The 17,198-nt window shown below is 50.2% G+C and overlaps 1 protein-coding gene across 2 annotated transcripts in view; it reads right to left on the bottom strand.

The window, feature by feature from the left end:
- EIF4H (eukaryotic translation initiation factor 4H) overlaps window positions 1-17,198 on the bottom strand; it is a 262,498-nt gene that overhangs the window by 79,670 nt on the left and 165,630 nt on the right. The window lies entirely within an intron of this gene.

Genomic DNA, 17,198 nt, shown 5'->3' with positions numbered 1-17,198 from the left:
CTGGTAACGTTCTTTCGATGGGATGGTCCGACGACGTATTCCATATCGCTCCCGCCCTACCTTCCCCGCTGCAGAATTTCTTTTGCGATTGCAGCTTACGTTCCGCAAGGCTTGGTGTCTGACTGGCAGTTGACTAATGTCACACGTTCTGGGGGAAAAAACTACAACTGAGGCTACGGGCGTCGTGCGTCCTACTTATCACATCGTATGACGTCGGAGGAGGTCCTCGACGACGGCGCGTCGACGCAGGACGCAGACGCCGAAAAAGTTTCTGAAGCAGCACAGCTGTGGTGATTACATGTCATAGATATGGAATACGTCGTCGGACCATCCCATCGAAAGAACGTTACCAGGTAAGAAAGTAACTTGTTCTTTCCACTTCTCCCCCTTCCATGCCCCTGCCCCCCACACCCCTCTCCCATGCACTTGCGCGTTCTCAATGTCACTGAGCCTAGTAAGATCGTTTTGTTTTCCTCTGTTCCCCTGCCTTGCCTCGTCACGCTAACACTCGTGTACGAGCGCGATAGAAATAAAATATCAATATCAATTCCTTCCCCCTGACACCCAAGGCGGGAAATTCCTTTGTGTGATTTTCATCTTCAGCGGAAGTCCCCTGGACTCCCCGCCCAGGCTCCAGTCTGTGAAAGCAGGAAGCAAGGGAGGAGTCCAAAACTCCCGTTAGTCTTCCTCCTTGCCTGAATGGGGACAAATCCCAGTGGGGGCTGGCATTCCCGATTGGACAACCAGACAGCCCCGTGTTGTAAAATGCAGGGAGCGAAAGCAGAAGTTGTGCTGTACTGAGGATGAAGGAAAAAGCGGCTAAGACCATTTCCAGTGACCTGAGAGCCTGCTGTGTAACCCGAGCCTGCTGTAGCACTTTCTTCCAACCTGGGGACTCTGCAAATGATGGCCCCCCCCAACCCAGAGCCGGGTGAGACCTAGTAGACTCCAGGCCTGCATTTTGAGCCATCCCACGACGTGCTGCGACCTTGCAGGGCTGCAATACCCCAATACCCTGGGACCTCGAGCCATTGTGCGGTGCACGGTCTTCTGAATACCGAATCTCGCTGAAACTTTGTGGGCATCCTGCTGGATGTCCAGAGACCGGTTTCAAATTCCGAAAAGTCCCCTCACCAAAGTGCTGGACTTTCGTAACGAGAATCTGACCGGCAATATTCTGTCTTCTGGGCTTGTGAAAAAGGCACCAAAACCACAGGGCTGTGAGGGAAAACCTTGCCTAGAGCCTTCCCGTTAATCCCTGCTTTAAAATCCCTGCCAAGGTCCCGTTTTCGGTCAGCATGTTAGGGAGAAAGCTCAAAAATGTGTCAATTCCCTCCACCTTAGAGACACCCAGCAACTTTGCAGGTTAAAAAAAATCAAGTCCTCAAAATGCAGCAGAGTGAGACCCCTCCCCGCCCCCCCAACTCCTGTTTTTTAATGACATGAATTACTTATCGTAAAAGCATTTCTGATTGTATCTGCTTAGATTCACATGCTGTGCATATGGTCCGACATCCAGTGGTAACCGCGGAGTATTGCATCTGGTCTTTCGGGAGACCGAAAGGGGACGGCATAGGTGTGTCTGAAACACTATCCCCATCGTGACGTGTGTAGTACCCAAAATCACTCACGCGCTGAGGTCCCTCCGATTGTATTTTTTCTGCCATGAGGGAGCCCAAGGCTATAGTGAGTGAGTACATGGAGAGAAAGTAGTAAAACGTCCATGTTCCTTCCACCCCAAGCGGGGAGGCAGGGAGGGCGCATGTGAATCTAAGTAGATACAATCATCAGAAGAACAAGTTACTTTCTTACCTGGTAACGTTCTTTCGATGGGATGGTCCGACGACGTATTCCATATCTATGACATGTAATCAGCACACTGTGGTGATTACATGTCATAGATATGGAATACGTCGGAGGACCCAATCCCCTCAAAATGCTTTTACGGTAAGTAATGCATGTCTTCTGATGCTTGTTAATCTGCTTAGAATCACATGCTGTGCATAGACAAGCGAGCAGTACCCGGAGTTGGAGGTGGGTTGTGAGAAGGAACAGTAGAAAAAAGATGTCTTAGTACTGCTTGTCCCACCTGAGAACCAGACCTAGAATGAGTGTCTAGGCAATAGTGTTTTGTAAAGGTGTGTACAGAACTCCAGGTTGCCGCTTTGCAAATGTACTCTAGGGGAACATTTGCAATGAATGCTTTGGATGCCCCAGTGCCTCGAGTAGAATGTGTTGTAGGCTTGAAGGGCAGTTCTCTCTTTGCAAGAGAGAAACAGTGTGATGCATTTGACAATCCACCTTGATATTGCCAATTTAGAGACAGGGTCCCCTTCTCTACCAGCTGCCACAGAAACAAATAATTGTTTAGTTTTCCTCAGTGGTTTAGTTCTATCCATGTAGAACATGACTGCCCTGCGCACATCTAGCGGGTGAAGGCTTCTTTCGGCCATGTTAGTAGGTCTCTGGAAGAACGTGGGTAGTTCGACTGACTGGTTCACATGGAACTTTGAAATGAATTTCGGCGCAAATCTGGGATGTGTGCGCAGAACTACCTTATCTTTGTGGACAGTAACAAAGGTGTCCAAAACCGAGAGGGCCTGTAGTTCGCCAACTCTTCTGATAGAAGTGATAGCTACTAGAAAGGCTGTCTTGTAAGTCAGGTCTTTCAGACTAGCTTTATGCCTAGGCTCAAAAGGGGGTCCCATGAGCCTAATTAAAACCACATTTAGATCCCACCCAGGGGCTGGGTGAGTGATGGGGGGGATAAATTCTCTTCACCCCTTCCATAAAGGCTTTAATCACAGGTATTTTCCACCACGACACCTTCTGCTGTGACGTGGTGTAGGCTGACAATTCCGCTAGGTGAACCTTTAAGGAATTGAAGACTAACCCAGAGTCCAACAGATGGGTTAGATATAACACAATGTGTGAAAGCGAGCAATCGGTCGTATTGACGCCTTTGTTACTGCACCAGATGACAAAACGTTTCCATTTGCTGGCATAGCAATAACGTGTGTTAGGCTTTCTTGCCTCCCTCAGTATGTCCATGCATCTGAGGGAGTTGCAGATGTCCAAACTCTATGACCTCAGGAGCCAGGCTGCTAAGTTCAGAGTTTGTGGGCATGGGTGCAGAGTCTCCCCCCTGTCCTGAGACATGTTGTACGGGCAGGGCAGCTTGACTGGTGGGGAGGGGGACATTTCCATCAGGTGCGCGAACCAAGGTTGGCGGGCCCACATGGGAGCCACCAGAATCATGGTGACTGGTTCCTGGTGCATCTTGTGTACTATCCTGTTCAGAAGGGGAGGTCGGTGGGGGGGGGGGGGGGGGGGGGGGGGAGGGGGTGGAGCGTAGACAAATTTCCCCGACCAAGTTATCCAGAGACCGTTCCCCTTGGATCGGTTCTGGGGGTACCTGGAGGCGTAATCTTGGCATTGGGCATTGTCCTGAGTAGTGAACAGGTCGATCTCTGGAAACCCCCATTCTGCAAAGACGTTGGATACCATGTCTTCGTGCATTCGCCACTCGTACTCTTCTGGCAGAGGAAAATCTCTGCTGAGTACATCTGCCAGAAGATTGAGTTCCCCTGGAACATGTTGGGATATCAGGAACATCTTGTGTTTGAGAGCCCATATCCAGATGTTTTGGGACAGCATGGATAGCCCTGGAGAGGGAGTGCCCCCCCCCCGTTTGTTCAGGTAATACATTGCTGTTGTGCTGTCGGTTAGGACCAGCACTGTCTTCCCTTGCAGTTGCTCCTGAAAGGCTTTCAATGCTTTGAACACTGCTAGTAGCTCCAGTAGGTTTATATGGTTGGACGCTACCTGAGGGACCACACTCCGTGCGCTGTCTACTGAAGCAGGTAAGCACCCCCCCCCCCCCACACCCCGTGAGAGATGTGTCTGTCGTGAGAGTGGCTTCCACTGCAGGGGTGGTGAAGGTTTTCCCCTTCAAGAGGTTCTCCCTCGACCACCACTGCAGAGAGAACGAGGGCTGGCAAGACAACAGATCTTCCCATTGTCCGCTGGCCTGACACCACTGGCTGTTGAGCCACTCTTGCATGGATGCATGCGCAGCCGCGCGTGGGGAACCAAGTATATGCATGACGCCATCATTCCTAGCAAACGCATAGCGTTGCGTACCGTCACACCTCGAATGGCTACATACTGAGGAACCTGAGAGAGCATGTTCTGAACCCTCTCGCTGGAAGGGAAGACTAGACCCTCTTCCGTACGAATTAGAGCCCCCAGGAACTGGTTTTACTTGACTAGGGACTAAGCTGGATTTCTTTTCGTCAATAGAAAATCCCAGGCTGAACAGTAGGTCTACTGTTTTTTGGGTGTCCGAAAAACAAACGGAGTCCCCCGTGATGAGCCAATCGTCGAGATAAGGGTAAACTGGAACTGAAAGTCTGCGCAGGTGTGCCGCTGCCAGGACCTTGTTAAACTCCCTTGGCGCTGAGGCTATGCCGAAGGAGAGTACCTTGAACTGGTAATGTTTGTCCTGAATCACGAACCTTAGGAATTTTCTGTGCGCTGGCAGCATTGAAATATGAAAGAATGCATCTTTCATATCCAATGTTGTCATGAAGTCCCCCTGTTTTAGCAATGGGATCACCTCTTGCAGTGTTACCATGCAAAACTTCTGGGGCTTTATGAACTTGTTCGCTGGGCGCAGGTCTAGAACAGGACGCATGGCGAGATCCTTTCTGGGTACAAGGAAGTAGACTAATAGATACCCTTGTTTACCTGAAGAATTGGGACGGCTTCTATGGCGTCCTTTCCCAGCAGCGCTTCCACCTCTTGGATCAGGATCTGCAGTTGTTTCCAGTGAAAGGCGTCAATGTTTCGGCAGTCTGAAGTTATCCCCTCCCATGCCTTGAGGAAGGATGTTATCGCCCCCCGACCAGGGAGACATGGGAGGGGACCTGGACTTGGTGGTCATTTCTGACCAGCAGTTGACGCTCCTCTAGAATTGGAGCCTCTGCCTCTATTCTTTCTGCGCTTCTGACCCCTCTGGGGGTAGTAAATGGGGCTTGCAGCAGGTTGACTTGAGCTGAAGTTGCCCGTGCCGAAGTTGTTTTGAGCGGCGCAGGCTTGTCCTCGAAAGGACCGCCGAGAATTACTGCCCCTCTGTGAAGAGGGTTTCTGGGAAATCTGGTGCAGCGACTTAAGTCTTGTGCTCCTTCTTGGCTGTCTCCAACGCATCGTCTACGGCCTTACCAAAGAGGTTGGTCTCTTCGACGGGTTTGTTGATAATGGATGCCTGGGTCTCAGGCCTGAAGCCCAACTTGCGCAGCCACGCGTGCCTCTTTAGGAGAGTACCCTGTGCGAGAGACCTGCCTGCTGTCTCTGCGGTGTCCAGGGTATTCTTTACCACATTCTGATTGGCAAGTTTGTCCTCCGAGACAATGGCGATAAGCTTGGCTCTGGTTGGTTCCGGAACCTCTTGAAGGCATTCCTGGAGTAGGTTCCATTGCGTGTCGACGTAGCTTGCTAGTAACGTTGTGTTATTGGCAATCCGGACGGTATAGGCGCCGCCGACGTAACCAGTTTACCTAAGGCATACAACCTTTTGGACTCCTTGTCCGGGGGTGACTCCTGTGGCAAGTGGAACCCCTGCTCTCTTACGAGTGTTGGTCACTACCAACGAGTCTGGGATTGCATGTCCTTTGATATAAAGCGGATCAGAGGGGGAGGGTCGGAAAAGTTTCGACCCTTGGGTTCACAGCCCTAGTCTGAGCGGGTGTTAGTAAGGAAGGGGCCAGCCGTCTCTTTACAGAGCTCAAGAGAGGGATAGACTGGCTTGCCGGAGGCTTTTCATTAATAATGTCCTCCGCGAAATCCTGTTCGGGCAAGGCTTCAAGCGTGGCAATTTTAAAGAATGTCACTGCTTTTTTCAACATGTTGAAAGCCATTTGATCATCCACCGGGGAAGCTTGTCGAATCGGGGTGGATGGGGGAGAGTCGAGGCAAACGATATCAGAGTTGTGATCGTCCTGCTGGGTGTCCTCCCAGTTGTCTGTTGCTCCTTGATCTTCCCCATAGTTGTCCAGAAAAGAAAACTCTTCTTCAGTATAGATGTCTCTATACGTGTCCATCTGGACATCTTCTTGATAGTCAACTTGGTGTTGGACATCTTGTGTTTGAGGGTTAGGGTCTACCCGAGCTTTTTTCGGCGGAGGTTGATCAGAAGCCCTGAAAAACTGCTCCAGCCGATCCATACACCCCTCGAATTGCTCTGTGGTCCACTTGGATGACCCAAATGGACCTAGCTGAGTAGGAACCGTGTTCTCCGTCCTAAGGTGTTGAGGATCTCCTCAGGGTGCTTGAGAGGCATACCTGGCTTTCTTCGTAAGAGTCTACGAGATCGTCTTCCCAAACCGTGGAAAACTTTGACGGATTGGCCCATAACTGTGGGAGGAACCGGTACTAGGCCCACTGCCGTAGCAATCCTATTAATGCTCTTACGGATAGTCACCGAATCTTTGGGAGACAATGCCTCCGATGATGTGTCGGCAGTGAAAATGTCTTCCGCGGCTCCAGAACGGCTAGCAGATGGTTTCTTGGGTAGAGGCCTACTTGTAGTTTTCGGGCCTGTTCGGGCCTTGGAAACCTTGGAATCCGTCGAAGTTTCTTGTTCTGAAACTTCGGCGCGTGTAGTTTGGGATGTAGCGCCCTTGTTATGTTTGTTATGCTGAGTCGTCATGCGCTGCTGCGGATGAGGCTTCGGATCAGACCGATCCATGGGCGCCGGCAAAGTTCCCGGCAGACCCGTTGGCGCTTTGGCCTTCTTCGACGAAGTTGTCGAGGAGGGCGCTTGGGTTGTGTGCTTTGTGCGGTGCGATTGTACGCCCCTGTCACCGGGTGTGGTCCCTGTAGCAAGACCGGAGTCGAGCCTGGAAGGGTCGGGGATGGGCGTGGCAGCCCTAGAATAGTCCGCCTCAAGGTCTATAACGTCCGCGTTGGACGTTTGGTCATCTGATGTACCCCCGTCACTTTCGGGTGGTGTCGCGGCAGGGAGGGGGTGGGGGGGTGCATGTGATTCTAAGCAGATTAGAAAGCATCAGAAGTGATTTTATACACTGTTTATTTTTGGTTATAGAGTCTAAACAACTCATCTTTTATAATTGTGTCACAAAGCACATTCAGTGCAGTGCCACAGGGAAGTCTTCCAGATTTCTCAAGGTTTAAATAACTTCTCTGGGATCAACTGTTTCCCAAAGCAGTAAAGTGAAAGGGAGTAGTTACTTACCTGTAACTATTTCTCCAGCGTTGGTATCTTTCATGGATTCACATGCTGTGAATATTCCCCTTCAGACTGGGAACCTCGGTCACTTTAACCTAGCGTTTTCCGATGTAAAACTTCAACACTTTAGTGTCCTATCAACGTCCTTTTTGGGTGCTTTAGTCCCCACCAATAGGAGGTAGGGTATAAATAGCCCCGCCCCCACGGCTTCCCTTCAGATTTTAACCTCCAAAGTAAAGGGAACCCCGAACCAGGTTTGCCTGCAGGGGCGGCCGGAGGGCGCATGTGAATCCATGAAAGATACCAACGCTGGAGAAGAACAAGTTACTTACCAACTGTAACTTTCTTTGGACTGGATGTTCCTCCCATATATTCCTCATTTTATGATATTCGTATCCTGCCAGCTTCGCTGCTTCGGAAAAAAAAAAGTTCTCAGCAGAGGGCACTGTGCACGAGGTCGTAGCGTCGATGTTCCTCGACAGGCTCCGTACTGTGTCGACATCACCATCAGTATAAATAGCTTGTGCCACGCCCGTTGGCTTCAGTTCCATTTGAGGAAATATTCGAGGAACACCCAGGTGTACCTCATGACTGATACACTTTCCTCTCACAAAGAGTAAGTAACGTAAACTGTACTGCGGGGTAAGATGAGAGGGTCGATGAGGAATATGTGGGAGGAACATCCAGTTGAAAGAACGTTACAGTTGGTAAGTAACTTGTTCTTCGAATGGATTGCGTCCTCCCACGTATTCCTCATTTTATGATAGACTCCCATAGCAGTGGTAATTTTGGAGGTGGGAGTACTAGTTATTGTTCATGGACGGAATGAAGTACCGCCTTGGCAAATAAACCCTCATTGGTGGAAGAGGCATCTAAGCTAAGCAATAATGCTTGAAGGTATGCATTGATGCCCATGTTGCAGATGAACAAATATCTGCTGCAAGGACTCCCCTCTTCAGACCGCAGTAGTAGCAATTCCCCCCCCCCCCCCCCCCCAACCTCCCCAGTGGAATGGGCTCGCAGCCCATCCGGTGGGTCTTTTCCCGCCAATATGTAGGTAGCACTCAATTATAGCCAGAATGACCCAGCGGGATAGTTTGTTTGGTCACCGCTAATCCTAATTTATGACCTGTACAACCCACAAAAAGTTGGTCATCTTGACATTCTTGAAATGTAAAAACTGAGCCCTTTTGGGGTCCAGTCTATGCAGTCTCTCCTCTTTGCCCAAATGAGGAGGATAGAATGTTGGTAATATGATTTTTTGTGACAAGTAGAAATCAGAAACTACTTATGGTAAGAAAGATGGTTTAACCTTAAAAAGTAGTATATAGAGGTTTACATGAGAGCCTGTAGTTCACTAACCCTGCGGGCTGATAAGGCCACAAGAAGCATAGTCTTCAATGTTTGAAGCCTCAATGGGCAGGAGTGCAGAGGCTCAAAAGGTATACAAGTTAGAAATTTAAGTATTAGATTTAAATCCCAAGTTGGGACATGAAAGGGGACTGGAGGGTGTACATTAGTAAGCCCTTTCAGGAATTGAATTATCAATGGAATTTTGAAGAAACCTCTTCCGAGGAGCGCTTGAAAATGGACAGCGCAACTAGATATCCTTTAATTGTTCCGATCTGGAGCCCCAGATTGGCTAGATGCAATAGGAAAGAGCACTATTGGGGTGCCACATTGAAAAGGGTCCACATCCTTATCTTTGCACCAGTTACTGATTTTGTTCCAACACCAGTACAAGGATTTTGTTGCTAGCCTTCTGGCCGAAAGCGAAATCTCCATTACGTCATCCGGAAGATCCCAATCCTTGCATCTCAACCTCTCAAAAAACATGCGTGAAGGTTCGCGTGTCTTGACCTCTGGATGGAGAACCACACCTTCCTCTTGCGAGAGAAGATCCTCTTTGTGGAAGACATATTGGAGGGCAGATGGACATGTCCAGAAGATCCGGGTATCACGTCCTCCTGGCCCAATCAGGGGCAATTAGGATCATGGTTTCCCTGAACTTTCTCAACCTCCTGATTACTTGAGGAACCACTGGGACTGGAGGAAACATGTACAGAAGTGGAAACTTCCAGGCCACCACGAACGCGTCTCCTAGAGCTCCTCGCAGGAAATTCCCTTGAGCAGTACTGTTAGCAATTCCGGTTTACCATGGACACGAACAGATGCACTTGAGGGGTTCCTCAAAAGGCGAAGAGCTCCAGTAGGACTTCCTGAGCTAGCGCCCACTCGTGGGAGAGACTGCTCTACCTGCTCAGAGCGTCTAACGCCGTGTTCTGCTCTCCGGCTAGGTGAACTGCCGATCGAGAGATTCCTTCTCATATTGCCCAGAACCAGAGCTGCATTGCCTCTCTGCACAGTGGTAGTGAGCCTACGCCTCCTCTTGTTGAGGTAGTACATGGCCACCATACTTTCCGTCATTATCAGGACATTCTTTCCCTGTACAGAGGGCAGGTAGGCCTTCAGCGGTAGTCTGATTGCCCTCAGCTCCAATAGGTTGATGTGTAGTTTGGACTCCGATGGAGACCAACGACCTCTGATTGTCAGATCGTTGGTATGGGCTCCCACCCCGTGAGTGAGGCGTCCGTTACTACGGTTATCTCCGGCCATGGTTGCCGGAAAGATTCTCCCTTTGAGGATGTCGTCGTTGCAGGCCCACCATAGTAGATCCTGAGCAACTGCGCTCGGGACTTGCAGAAGATCCGACATACTCCCCCCCGAGAACTGGGACCACTGAGTTCTGAAGGCCCAATGAAGGGATCTCATTCTCAATCTGGCCTCTGGCACCAGAAAAATGCAGGATGCCATGAGGCCGAGCAAACTCAGAAAATCGAAGGCCGGCAGATGCTGGGCATTCCGGAACTTTGTTACCATCGGCAGAATGAGGAGAGCTCTCAACTTGGGAGGCAAGGCTTTGCCCGAGGAAGTATCCAAAATTGCTCCGATAAACTGGAGCTTTTGACTTCTTGAAATTGAGGGAGAAGCCCAGTTTGTGAAGGAAGTGACAGGTGATTGACAGATATTCCTGAGCGTGTTCGGGAGAACGCGCCCTGATCAAACAATCGTCCAGGTAGGGGTAGACGTGAATCCCCCCCTGCCCTGAGACTCGCTGCCACAACTGCCATCAGTTTGGTGAAAGCCTTCAGGCGGTGGTCAGCCCGAATGGCAGAACTCGAAACTCAAAGTGAGAACCACCAACCGCGAACCTCAGGTACTTTGTGCTTGGGATGGATTGGCACATGAAAATAAGCATCCTGGAAGTCCAATGATAGCAACCAGTCTTTGACTTGGAGAGCCTGAAGGATCTGAGAAAGGGTTAGCATCTTGAACTTGTCCTTCCTGAGGAACTTGTTCAAGTCCAAGATGGGTCTCAATCCTCCATCCTTCTTTGGAATGAAAAAGTCGGTGGGGGTGGGGGGTACCAACCCATGTTCCTCTCCACTACAGGTACATGTTCTGTTGCACCTTTCTCTAGCAGGATTAAAATCTCCTGCAACAGGAGCGGATCTGGAATTTTGACATAGCTGGTTCCCGGTGGCTGGTCCCGAGGCCTTTTTAGGAAGGGAAGGCAGTAACCTTGAGCTACTGTCTCCAGTGCCGAAGCATCTGAAGTAATGCCCCACCATTCTTTCAGATGCTGAGAGATTCTGCCTCCCACCGGGGAGGTGTGTGATAAGGCCTCAGTGATTTGGAAGCCGCTGCAGGAGCGGCAGAGGGCAACAATGCTGTTCCAGAGGCTGGTTTTGGACTTTTTCCTCGTCCACCACGAGCGACATTTCTCTTGCCCCTTTGAATGGCCTGTCCTCTTCCAAAAAGAGGACTAGTACCGAAAAGAAATACCTCTCCAGGAAGATGAGCCCGAATAAGGTTTCTGAGGCTGCCGCATGGAGGCACTAAGATTTAGTTGCCGCTTTTGAGGTCTAGTTTTTCTAAGCTTTCATCAGCTTTACTACCAAACAGACTCAAGCCATCAAAAGGCATGTTGAGAAGTCTGGCCTGCACATCTGGTGCAAACCCCGACTTCCTCAAACACGCAAATCTGCGTAGCACTGTGCTTGCAGCCATGGATCTGCTGATACCATCAGCAGTATTCAAGTCCAGACTGGAGACATTCCCCATTGCCTCCTTTCCGTCTGACAATATTCAGGAAGCCTTCCCTTTCCTTCTGGAATATGTTCAGCTGCCGCTGAAATGCAGTCCCACAGAGTATGGGTGAACCTGGCCAGGGTACAGGTGACAGTTGACTTGTGCTACCCGAAGTAAAGACCTTACAGGTCCAAGCATCCACCTTCTTATCCTCTATCCAGGGGGATAGATGGATATGCGGTCTGTTTTGAGGAAGTTGCAGTCTGAATAACCAGACTTTCTGGAGTGGGATGCCCGCTTAAATAATCAGGATCAGAACTAGAAGTTCTATACTGCTTAGGAAAATTACTGTTGACTGCAGCAATTGTATCAGGAACTTCCCAGTTCTTTTCTACTGTTCTTTGAAGTGCCCTATGGAAGGGGAGAACTGGATCCTTCTGGGTGCCCTGATCCAGTATGTCAGTCATATCATCCTGATCAAAAGTGGGTGAGGCTCTATCCCAGACCATTCATTAAACTCCTGTACCCTGAATCTGCATGTTCTGCAGGGTCAGGTTTTGCAAACTCCAACTCAGTTGACGTATCAATGCCACTAGCTGAGTGAAGGGTATCACAGGTCTCATTTTCGATTCTGGATAGATTAATTATTCTGGGACCTCTCTAGTACCATATTGTACTCCAAAAGGAGAAACCTTTTCTTCATAGCCAATTTCTTCAAAAATAGAAGACAGACAAAGAAGTCTGACAAAGGAGTAAATCTCCTTTCCTGTTCATGAGTTTGAGTCGAAGGAACCTTCGATGGTATCGAAGGAGTTTTCGTGGACACTGATGAGGTCTTCGACAAAGGTGGCAAAAGCTTTTGGCTTCGTTGTCGAAGCCGTCGGCACCTATGAAGTCGAGGGTTTCAACGACTTTTTTATACGGTGTCGGGGAAACGCTGAGGAATCTTCGACAATTTGACGTCGACTCATGTCTGAGTTTCACCCATACTACTGGGTTTTACCACAGTAGTTCCAGACTTCTCCGTCGTCCGACGGAGCGACTGCGGTCTGGCTCTTTTGAGGCTTCTTTGAGGTGGTCGAGGCTGCATTCTCAAAGACCATCTTCCTTCTAAATTCTTCCCATTTTCTTGGGGAATCCGACTTAGTCGGGCATCGTACCAATTCGGTAATGTATCAGGAGGATGAAGAGGGAGATCTAGGTCTCCTATTAACCTTTTTTGAAGAGCATCTCAATCTACTGCAAGATTCAGAGTGTTTAAGACAATCCGATCTTTCGAATCGCTCTACTTCCTAGGTCTTTTTGACGAGGCCTTCGAGGAGGCGTTGGAGCTTCCTGCCCCACCGCCAGTTTACCTTTCCTCTCACGAAGGGCCTTCTCCGTCATCGACGGACAGGAGCCACAGTCGCCGGTTCGATGGTCTGAACCTAGGCACCAAAGACAAACACAGCGAGGATCTGTAATCGACATGTTCGATTCGCAGTCATACATTTTTTGAACCCCGTCTTGTGAGTCGAAGGGGTAGAAGATGACATTTTCAGAAGAAAATTTCGAAGCACGCCGCTCGAGAATGAAGCAATCAGAAAAAACAGAACTGAAGCCAACTGGCACAGCACAAGCTATTTATATACCGATGGTGACATCGACACATTACAGAGCCCGTTGAGGGACATAGACGCCACAACCTCGTGCACAGCGCCCTCGGCTTAGAATCTTTTTTACCGAAGCAGCTAAGCTGGCAGGATACGAATATCATAAAATGAGGAATACGTGGGAGGACACAATCCATTCGAAATGGAGTTACAGATAAGAAACTACTCCCTTCTCCAGCATTGGATCTTTCATGGATTCACATGCTGTGAATAGATTACATAGCCGTACCAATCATGCATGGTGGAGTGTAAAGGCAAACCAATACAGAAACAGAATCACATACATGAGACAAACCCATCCCATGACCAAGTTAAAAAAATAAACACCTCGAAGCTGCGGGGCTTACCTTCTTGAAATAGGTGTTGCAGGACTGCCTGTCCCACCTGCACATCATCACCATGCTGCTGACCCAGACAGTTTATGCCAGGTAAAAGGTATGCGGCACCGTCCAGGAGGCCACCTGACCAATGTCCACCAGCGGAATCCACGACCATAATGCCACTGACTAAGCCATAGACCTCGTCGAGTGTGCCTTCTTAGTCCTTCCCAAAGGCTTCCAAGCTTTAGAGTGGCAGAACGAGATAGCAGAGGACACCCAACAAGAAAGTCCTTGTTGGAGATTGCCTGTCCCTTGATGGACGGCCCATAAGCCACAAACAGCTGTTTAGATTTTCTGAAATCATGAGTTTGATTAAAATAAAACTTTAACGCCCTCTTTACGTCCAGAGAATGCAGAGCCTGTAGATGCTGAAGCAAAAAACTAGGGCAAAACAATAGAAGAGAGTTTGTGAAATGCCGCTGGCACTTTGGGTATAAAGTGCGGCTTTGTGTCCAAAACAACCTTTTCCTTAAAGAATCTCAAGTATGGTGGGTCTACAACCAATGCTTGCAACGCAGATATCCTTCTGGCTGAAATAATTGCCACCAGAAAAGCCACCTTCCATGACAAACTTCAAAGGAGTCATCAACAGCGGCTCAAAAGGCAGTCTCATCAGACCCGAAGTACCACATTAAGCCTCCACACCGGCGCAAACTTCTTGACCAGAGGAAAAGTTCGAAACAACCCCTTCAAGGAATGCTTTACTAGGCGATCACTAAACAGAGGAGCTGCATGCCGCCTCGAGTAAATCTAGATATCGCAGTTGTGTACTTTTATGCAGGATAACGCCAGCCCCCTTTCCGCCAACTGCTGCAGGTAGGGGAAAACCTGTTCGAGGGAAATGTTCAAAGGGTCCACCCACCGGCTAGCCTTTACACCACACACAAAACCGCTCCCTTTTGTAAGCATATGAGACATTCATGGATAGTGCTCTTGCCGCCTCCAAAATTCGGCAACAGTCACAGGAAAGCCTTAGCAGGCCAAACTCTGAGTAGTCCGGCGCCAAGCCGTCATGCTGAGAGACCCCGGATTGTGGTGCCACACAGCACCCCCGTCTTGAGACAGAAGGTCTGGCGTCGCTTCCAACCAAATCGGCTCTGCAACCGACAGGTGAAGGAGATCTGAGAACCACGGCTGCCTGGAACAGAGCCACCAGAATCACACGGCATTGGTATCTCCGAATTCGATGGAGGGTCCGCCGGATGAGCGTAAACGGGGGAAATGCATATGCGAACCAGCCTGTCCACGAGAACGCATTCCCCAGAGATTCAGGGTGAGCCCACCTGCTGGCAAACTTCCTGCACGGTTTGTTCTCCACCGTTGCAAAAAGATCCAATGTGGGATGGCCCCACTTCCGGAAGATCATGGAAACCCGTTGCTCCTTCAGCGGCCATTCGTGCAGCTGGCCGACGTCCCTACTGAGCGAGTCTGCCTGCACATTCAACACTCCCGGCAGATAAGCCACAATGCCGATTTCGTGAAGCAGAGCCCAATGCCAAAGATCCTTTGCTTCCCTCGACAGCACCCTGGAATGCGTGCCCCTCTGTTTCCCCGAGATAAAACATTGTGGTGGTATTGTCTGTCAACACCATCACCACCGAACCACAGATTTGTGGCAGAAACGACTTGAGGGCCCAGTGCACTTCTCAACACGAGCACATTGATGTGGAAGCGAGATTCCTCCCAAGACCACAGGCCTCGAACTTGCGAGTCACCAAGATGTGCCCCCCCGCACGCCCCATCCCATCTGAGAGGCATCTGGCACAAGCATAAATTCGAACTCCGGCTCCAGCAATAGCATTCCCCGAACCAGCTTGAGCACTTCCACCAGCAAAGAGCGTCCCCCAGAGCGCTGATCACCAACTTGTCAGACCACCCCAGTAGCGACATGTAGGACTGGACCGAAACCCTTGTGCCGCTCTTCCACTCTGCTGCCCTTTGCAGGAGCTTCAGGACCCGCTCTCCTGAGGGCTTCACCAGTCCGTCGAGTACAAAACTCCACCCACAGAAACACCAATTCCTTGGAAGGCTCCAGAAATTAGTTGATGGCGAATCCCAGTCGTTCCAACAGCTGCATGGTAGCTCCAAGACTTTCCTGCGCCTCCCCTGGCAACGAACCTCTCAGCCAGTCGTCCAGGTACGGGTATACGGGATGACTTTCCCGTCTGAGAAACGCTGCCACTGGTGCAAAACACTTAGTAAACGTCCTGGGGGGACGACTTCAAACCAAACGGGAGTACCCGAAACTGGTAATGGTCCTCTCCTATGACAAACCGCAGAAACTTGCAGTGCCGTTGACGCATAGCAATGTGGAAGTATGCATCCTGTAAATCCAACAATGACAGAAATTCGTCCGGCTGCACCGACCGATGACTTCCTGAAGAGTGAGCATCTTGAACTTCAGGCATTGCAGAATCTTGTTCCGAAGATCCAGAATGGGTCGCCACTTGCCGTTGGGTTTCTTCACAACAAGGTAATGGGAATAAACCCCTTGGCCTCTCTGCCACCGGAACCAGTTCTATAGCCCCTTTCTCTAGCATAAGAGCCACCTCCTGCCTCAGGATGTGAAGATGTGTATGCCTTGCAACCACAGGTGGAATGGCAACCGGTGAACACTAACTCCGAGTGGCCCAGACGCACCGTGTCCAACACCCAACGATCCGATGTTATTTTGCACCATTCGTCCACGTGCATCGCCACCCTGCCTCCCAGTAGATTGGCCTGAAGTCAGTCATTGTAGTTTAGCTTGCCTCCCCTTAGAGGTGTAGGCCTGCAAACCCCTTTTTCGCCGAGCCTGAAAGTCTGACTCTTCTGCGCCGACCTCTGATAGCCCTGGGAGGAATAACTTTACTGACCGTAACCCCAGTCCCTGGTGGAAATAAACCAGGCATTACCCAAATCACCCCGGAACAGGCGAAAAGAGCATCCACTCTGTAAAGCCCCCAAAGTCTGGGTCCTCCTTCATCCCTTTGAGGGCCTCATCGATTTTTTCCCAAACAAATGCTCCCCCTCACAGAGCATGTCAATAACCTTATAATGCACCTCCGGCCGAAAGTCAGTGCACTTTAGCCAGGCTTGGCGACAAAGTACTACCCCATTGTTAATCTGCTTAAAGCCAGACTGCCAAGTCAACTGCAATATTCATACTGTGATTAGCAGCCTCCTCGCCTTCACGCACCAATAGCATGGCGTCCTTGCAATGCTGCTCCGGCAGATGCGCCAAAATATGCACCAGCCTATGCCACATCTCATGATCATAGCATGCCATGACCACCAAGGAGTTTTCCGCTTTCACCGTCGTTGCCCCAACAGTCAAAACCTTCTTCCCGAAGGCAACTGTCTTCTTGCCTCACTGTCCGGAGGAGTAACACACGTGCCGACTCCGGCCCTTACAGCTGTCCGCCGCCGACACCAGACGATTGGGCTGAGACACTAAGCACTTTGGGGTAGATTCTGGTGCCTTGAACTTTCTCAAGTCTACCCTTGATAGCCGGCTCTGAAAATGGATGGCACATCGTGCGCAGGCCCTCCTGCCACACGTTGTCCAGAATCAGCACAGAGAATACAGCTTTTCTTCTCTTGCCCATGTGATCGAACAGGAAGCAATCCTTCGCTCTTCCTCTGGTGTCAACCCAAACTCCATGCACGCCTTAGCCATTATGGCGTGGAACGCCCCATCATAAGGGATGGGGGGGGTGGGGGGGGGGGGGAGGCTGCGCTAGACTCAGAGGCTGTTGCACCTCCCTGTCCATGTCCCACATGTCATCCCTCATCTGTGACTATGAACCAGTAGACATTGTGCCCCGTGGGACACTTAGTCTCAGA

This window comes from Ambystoma mexicanum, chromosome 9 (assembly GCF_040938575.1).
Source record: "Ambystoma mexicanum isolate Mex_15411 chromosome 9, UKY_AmexF1_1, whole genome shotgun sequence".
In the NCBI taxonomy this organism is placed as follows: Eukaryota; Metazoa; Chordata; class Amphibia; order Caudata; family Ambystomatidae; genus Ambystoma; species Ambystoma mexicanum.
The sequence above is the reverse complement of the archived record's forward strand: the minus strand, read 5'-3'. Positions and strand labels throughout refer to the sequence as shown.